This window comes from Protopterus annectens, chromosome 7.part0 (assembly GCF_019279795.1).
Source record: "Protopterus annectens isolate FY-2018-M chromosome 7.part0, PAN1.0, whole genome shotgun sequence".
Taxonomy (NCBI): Eukaryota; Metazoa; Chordata; order Ceratodontiformes; family Protopteridae; genus Protopterus; species Protopterus annectens.
The window spans coordinates 1990626022-1990633687 of NC_056739.1; positions in this window are offsets into that span (position 1 = coordinate 1990626022).

Here is a 7666-nt window from a genome sequence, read left to right on the forward strand (position 1 = left end):
AATTAAACTTCTGAGAATTTTTTGCCATAGGTAAACAGTAATTGCTGGAGGTGTGACTGGAAAGACAGGGGTACTTGAGAACATGTTTTTTTTTTAGAATAAAATGAGTTAGTAAACTTTAAAAATTCTCCACAGGATACTTTGTCAGAAATGTTGGGACAGCAAATTATTGTAACTAAGAAATGACTACTGTGAGCTGGGATATAGAAACTGAATTGTCCAGAAGGAGAACGGTCCTTCTATATTTAATGCTGTTGGCTGTCAAAACAATTACCAGAAAAGGGAATGCAAAAACCAGACCAACCATAACAGACTTATTGAATGATGTAAAAGAGAAAAGAATTGATGGTGGGATCTTAAGAAAGTATACAGAAATAAATGGAATCTGTGGGAACAATTCAACAGAAAAATGTTTAGAAGGAGTGAAATTACAGGGAAGGCAGGACTTGAGCAATCTATGTAGTGTTAAACTGAATAATTATTAAGAAAAAACCCATATATATCTATATAGCTATATATCTATATATATATAAAACGCATGAAAAAGAAAAATCTTTATAATGATTTGTTTTCTATTTTATAACTGTTTGTGTTCCCATGTCACTGTGTAGTACACACAGTTAACAGAGGTGTTAAAACAAGAACAATTAAAGGTATAATACAACTTTTCACATTTACTTACCACTGAAGTTAGAATTGCTGCTTACTATAAACTGTATTACTCTCTAGACTTGAATATGAACTATCCATTTTTACTCTCCTCACAGAGAACAACATTCCAAACTTTGTTAATCTATCCCACAAGAGAGAATACCACTATGTTACTCTACAAAAAGCACTCCGTTTGCCAATCAGAGACAGGACCTCATCTTTGCTACAACTATACAAAGATTACTGCCCACTGTTAAGAAACAAACTTAGTCATTAAGGGTCCAGGAATCAATACAGCTTATTGGACCCTCCTTTTCTCTCACCACTGCTGAAAAAGAATTCTCCATAAATGCCTGCATACTCTGGAAGACTAGAAAAGCAGAAAAGATGAAGGTATTCGGGGAACAGTTGAAAAAATGCTTGCCTAGCTGAAGAGCACATCTGTAAATGTTTTAAAGACAACGAACAGTTTTCAAAATAGCTCCGGCAGCATAATAACACCAGCCCAGCTATTGTGTAACTACCTCTAAAATGTATGTCAGAAATATTAAATAAAGAGTGTAATTATATAAAACCCCATCTTGTGGGAACTTACTGCAAATAATATAAATATTGTACAGTTTTAAATAGTATGCAGCGATAATGAATTTTAGCATAATACTGCCAATTATGTTAAAAATGTCCTGTTAAATGTCAGTCTGCACTGTAATACTGCAGTATTTATGTGTATTAGTCTGTATTATAGGTTCATAGGTTCATACTAGGCTATCTGCCCTGGGGCAATTATAAGCCTAGCCCGATTCTGTATGGCTTACGCCACCCCTTGATTTGAGTATACTGTGCCCTTTTTAAGGTTTAATTTACTGTGCCTCTGTCTAATAGCGACACGGGAGTAATCCCTGGGACAAACCTACGATCCCCCATCCACCTATCGAGATTCTTCTTGAAGAGATTCAGTGAGGTGCTCTGCCTCACATGAACTGGAATTCTATTCCAGAGCGAAGGGTGCCTCTGGGTTATGAACCTGTCCCTCCAGCAAGTTCTATTTATTTCTGTGCTGAGGTTCAAGCCCCTCAAGCGTGTGGCTCTAAGGGATTTAGATTTACTGAGGTGGAGCATGTCCATTAATTCTGGATTTGACATAGCTTTGTATGTCAGGCATAGATCGCCTCGACATAGGAGGTATGCAACTGAGTAGAGCTGGAGTTTTTTTAACCGAGCAGCATATGGCATCTGTTTGAGACCCTTCATCCTCTTGGTGAGATACTTTTGCGGTCTTTCTAATTGCTGCAGGTGTCAGGTAAGGTACATCCCAAAAGGGGCATTGTATTCTATGATGGGTCTGATGAGGGATGAATAAAGGGGCACAATTACCTCTCTTGATCTAGATGTGAAACCCTTCGTGATGAGGTGGGCTATGTAGAAGGTCTTTCTAACCACTTTGGCAATGTGGTTTTCAAAGGAGAGATTGCTATCAACTTGGGTCCCCAGGTCCCTAATAACTTTCTCTGTACTTAATGGGTTTCCGCCTATGTGGTAATTTGTGGGCACATTGTTTTTGCCAAAGGGTATGACTATACATTTCTTGGCATTTAGCTTTAAACCATGGCGCTGGCACCAGTTATCTGTCTCTGTGAGACCTTTTTGAAGGATGTTTGTGTCAGCTGGAGAGTTGATTATGGCGCCCAGTTTGCAGTCGTCTGCGAACTTGGTGAGCCATAGTCCTCCCACGTTTGCCTGTACCTCGGAAAAGTATATACCGAACAAGAGTGGTCCCAGGACAGAACCCTGTGGGACGCCACTTGTGACCGGTTTTGAGTCTGACATGGCTCCAGCAACTCTCAGTCTGTGAGTTCTGTCTTTGAGCCAGTTTGCAACCCACCTTGTGACATAGGGGTTTATATTTAAGCTGGATAGCTTATCTATGATGGTATTGTATCAAATGCCTTTGCAAGGTCCAGATAGGCTGTGTGGACTACCTTCCCTTCATCTATGGCTTTGGTGACTGTTTCGAAGAAGTCAACCAGGTTCAAAAGGCAGGATCTGCCCTTGACAAAGCCGAACTGGGTAGGATCTAGTGTCTGTAGGTCCCCAGTGTCTTTGTTTATGAGCTCCATGATGATCCTCTCCATAGCCTTGCAGACTAAGCTAGTCAGGCTTATGGGGCGATAGTTTCCAGGGTCTGTAGAGGCTCCACCTTTGTGGAGTGGGACCACTGTTGCTGTACGCCATTCTGTGGGCACATATCCTGTAGTGAGGCTGAGATTGTATAGCTGTTTTATTTGAGGGATTAGTTCCTCTTGGAGTTCATGTAGGACGCAACCTGGGACGCCATCTGGTCCCATGGAAGCAGTGTTTTTTGCTTTGGAGCGGGCAGCCTTCACCTGAGCATCAGACTTGTTTGGGAGGCAGCCCTCTGCCGGAATAGATACTTCCTCTTTTGGTTGGCATGCCGTGGAGAAAGTTGCAATGGACCTGTCTGCCAGGATATTGGCGATGTCTGTGGGTTCAGTATATTTTTGTCGTTTAGAATCAACTCAGGACAAGTCTGGGAGTTGCATCCCAGGTTCCTAACATAACTGAAAAAAGCCTTATGATTGTCTTTGGTGTCCTGTGCAATTTTTCTCTCGAAGCTGGCCTTGGAAGATTTTATGAGTGATCGTAATTTTTTGCTAGTACTGATCAGAGATGCCTTCCCTATTAGGGATTTTGCTCTATCATGTAGTAGCTTCCTCCTTCTGTTGTACAGTTTATTTATGGCAGGGGTCCACCAGACTGGACGCCTGCCTTTGGATGATTGGGTCTTGGTTTTGTTTGGGATAGCATGATCCATGCATTCCTGGAGATGTCTGTAGAATGCGTTTATATAGGATTCTGCAGTTTGGGCCATAGTTTCCACTGGCCCTGGGGCCTTGAAGGATTCCACTTTGGTTTTGAGAAGTGAGAAGTTCACTTTTGAGAAGTTTTTCACTGTGGTTTTCTGGGCTGGGAGTGAGGTCGGGATGTGGACATCCAGTGAAATTAATTTATGGTCTGATCTTACCAATGAGGGATATACTTCTGGTGTGGAGCATAGAGTCCCCATGTTGGTAATGATCAGGTCTAGTATATTGTCCCCTCTTGTGGGAGTGGTGACTAGTTGTTCCATAGCATTTGAGTTTATAATTTCCAGGAACCTTTGGGCTAAGGTGCTGGGGCTTGAGTAGTGCTCCCAGTCAATGTTTGGGTAGTTGAAGTCACTCAATATAACGGTGTTCGGGGAGGTCTTCATGTTCTCCAATGTTTTCAGGAAAGCCGAGTGGGATTCCTGACTTTGAGAGGGTGGTCTGTAGGATGCTATAAACTGAAAAGCAGTCTTGCCCACTGTTAGTTGCACATGGATGGTCTCCGATACTTCGTGCAATGCCACTAACCTGGAGGTGTGGATATCCTTGATAAATATGGAAACTCCCCCTCCTTTTGTGGTTCGGTCAGGGTTTTGGGGCCGAAAAGCATGATATGAGGTATAGCCTGGTAGTGCTGGGGTGCTCTCTGGAGCCTTGAACCAGGTTTCTGTCACTGCACAGATATCAATGTTCTCCATACTGAGGAGAGCTTTGAGTGCGTGCATCTTGAGGTTAAGACTTCTGGCATTAAGCAGCATTACCCTTAGTTTCTTGTTCCTTGTGCTGTCTATGGGGGTGGGTTTGACTTTTGAGCCTTGCCTAAAAAAAGGCACTATGGGGTGGCAAGAGCCTTTGCCAATATCCGAAAGCCCAGTGGTGACAGGTGCAAGCCGTCCCTAGTGAAGCAACGTGGCTTGTCGAGCATGTCATCCCAGGCTGACAGACACTGTATCCCCTTTGAATGACACCAAAATTTTAGCCAATTGTTAAAATCGATCATTTTGTCTTTGTACTGTGGCATCATTCTAGGTGAGGGTAAGATGCTGCTCAAGGTCAGGGTCATACTAGCCTGGGCTACATGATCAGAGAGCTCCTCTATGTCTCTTTTCATGTAGTCCAGGGAGGTACGTCTCAGGTCATTCACACCAGCATGTACAATGACTGAGTCATATTTGTATTTGTTTTGGAGTGACCTGAGTGCTTGCGTTATGTGGCGGATCCTAGCACCCGACAGGCAGCTCACCGTGACCTTCTCTTTATTCAGCCTGGTGAGCGGGACATCAGTGTGTCTGACAATAGAGTCACCTATTACAAGAGTATCAGGTGTATTATTCAGCCTTAAGGGCTGTGGCTGCTTGGCACACTGACTTTGTGGGCTATGTGTTGTGCGTGTTTTGTTTTGAGGTAGCGTTTGCTTGGATGTCTGCTTTGGAGGCCTCTGTTGCTTAGGTAGATTTTTATTTAGAGCCTCCGAGTATGTTTTTGTGTATTTATGTGTTTGGTTCGCTGATGTGGTGGGACTATGTGATACTGGAATTGTGTTGTGTGAGGTTACCTTCTCCTCCTGACTGGTTACACCAGTTTTGAGATGAGAGAGCTCAGCCTCCAGTTTGGCTAAATAGTTGCATCTCTCACATATATTTGAACCTGTTTGGAGGAGGAGAGGGTTGTCCGTGTACATGATACTGTTAGAGTGTCACAGTGAGCTAGTGTATTAAAAACCATCTGCAACATTACATCTGTTTATGTCTATGTTGCTGCATTGTCTTAGCCAAATGATCTGCATCATGACTGAAAAGGGTCCTTGTATCAATACACTTGTTTGGTTAATAAATAATAAAAAAACTTAAAGAGCTTACAGACATTTTGTTGCTAGTACAGCTGAAATGGCAGGGCAACCAAAGTATATAATGGTGAGATTTGAGACTTTCAAGGTAAAAACAAATGGATTTTATCTTTGTTTTAGCATCCAGGAAAGATTTGTAAAATTGAAGATAAGCAAGTGTTTTTTGATAATGACAGCAGTTTACATACTTAACAACAAACAGTGAAGCTGTTTTTTTGGTATAAAAAAAAGAATTTGCATTAAGAAAGTTCCATTTTCAAATTATTTCTCCTGAGACATTCAGAGTATACTTTTTAATGGATTTAAGATTTTTGCTAATTCATAGGAAGTACTGAAAGTTATTCATGACTTTGACACTAAAGGGCTGCAGGAACTGAAGAGCTGGATGCAGGCAGCCCTGGAGAATAGTGAAATTACAGATTTGTGTTTTAAATAAGTTAAAATGTTTAGAACATATTTTCAGTATAAACATTTTAGGACTTGTAAAGCTTGTATGGCTGAGAAACAAAAAGCCATCCATAATACAACACTTTGGTTATCACTTCTGTGGACTTTATTCATATTTAATAACAGATTCTGGGTTTATTTTAATTGCATTTCATTTAATCATCATGTGATTATTCAACTCCAAAATATCTAAAGCCTTGGGAGGTATGTGCTCAAAATAATGACACTCACAAGGTCGCAAGACACAGAAACAATGATGCCCCCTTGCACCACCTTACTTATGCATACCAGTCATAACCCTGCTCCTACCCCAAACCCTGCACCTTAGAAAAACCCTTTCATTACTGTTACCACTATACTGACTATGCATTATGGTGTTGTTTGTGTTTTTTACTATGTTTTGTTGTTTTTTTGTTCTATTTTATTTTTAGTTTAAAATGATAGCAAAAGCAGTCACACTCACACTGTCAGTGGCACAACAGGTAGCACACTCACCTTTGGTGCAGAAGGATGTGGGTTCTATTCCCATAACAGGTAAATTGATTGCTGACACTGCAATAGTGCATAATGGAGGTGCTACATTCCTGAGTGGATCACATTCTGATGAAAAGTTAAACCGGGGTCCCATCTGCTTGAGATGGTTGTAGCTGAGGAGGATGTAAAAGATCCCATGGCAGCTATCAAAAGAGTAGGGGTTCTTCATTTAATAAAATTATGTACACTACGAATTACAAACGTACATATTTACAAATGTATACAGTGTACAAATTTCCATCCTTTTCCATTGTCATACAATCACAGATATCTAACTTTTCATTATTATATTAAACTTTGTTCATTATCTTATTTGACCCCTACTCCTTTTTCCACAAAACCATCAAGTTATTCCTAAAATTACTGCTAGTCTCAATTTACAATTAAACATGATTTCATTTAGCCTTTCATTCCAAATGGTTCACCAAACATAAAATAATATTTTATCTGTTTTACTAACATATTCCTTATTTCTATGGTTATAATATCCATAAATAATCATATCCATATTTATTTCATTTACCTCCTTTATATTTTCAAAGAATTTTCTTTTACACAATTTTCACAAAATTTTGCAACCCTTATACATTGTAAGAAAACATGTTCTGCAGCTTCTTCTTTGCCACAATATATACAAACTATTTCATTGATTTTGTTATATTGCATATTCCCCTTTACTGGAACTTTATTAATCACTAATCTCCACAAAAAAAAAAAGTTGACATTCTACTTGCTTATCATGTCATGCTTTTCATACTTTTATAGCTTTAACTTTTTAATTCACTAGCTTAGCCCAATGATTAACATAACAATACTGTATCATGATATTTCTATACCACATTTTCCTCTCATTTTCTATTTAAGCAAGTTTTATTTTCCATAAAATAATTGTTTCTTGATATGTCACTACTTCATTTAAACATACTTTCCTCTTTTGAATTTAACATATCCCAGTACCACTTATATTTGTACTTTAGTAAATTTACTACTAACTTTGCATTTTTATTATTTTTCCATAACAAAACTTTATACACATTCAAAGAAGCAGTATAACAAATGGGTTTATTAATCCTAAACCCCCATCTTCCTTGTCCATGTGCAACACTCCTCTCTTCACTGGATTCAGTCTTGAGCTCCCATATAAAAAACATGCTTACAGTATTGTTTCATAGATTATTGGCAACATATAGCACAAACTAACTATGCAGTCTTTCCAGTATGAATGAATTAGTCAAACAGACATTTTAATTAAACAATAGTTTGCATGTTTTCTGAAAACAACAAAGCTCCTTTATTTCATTTA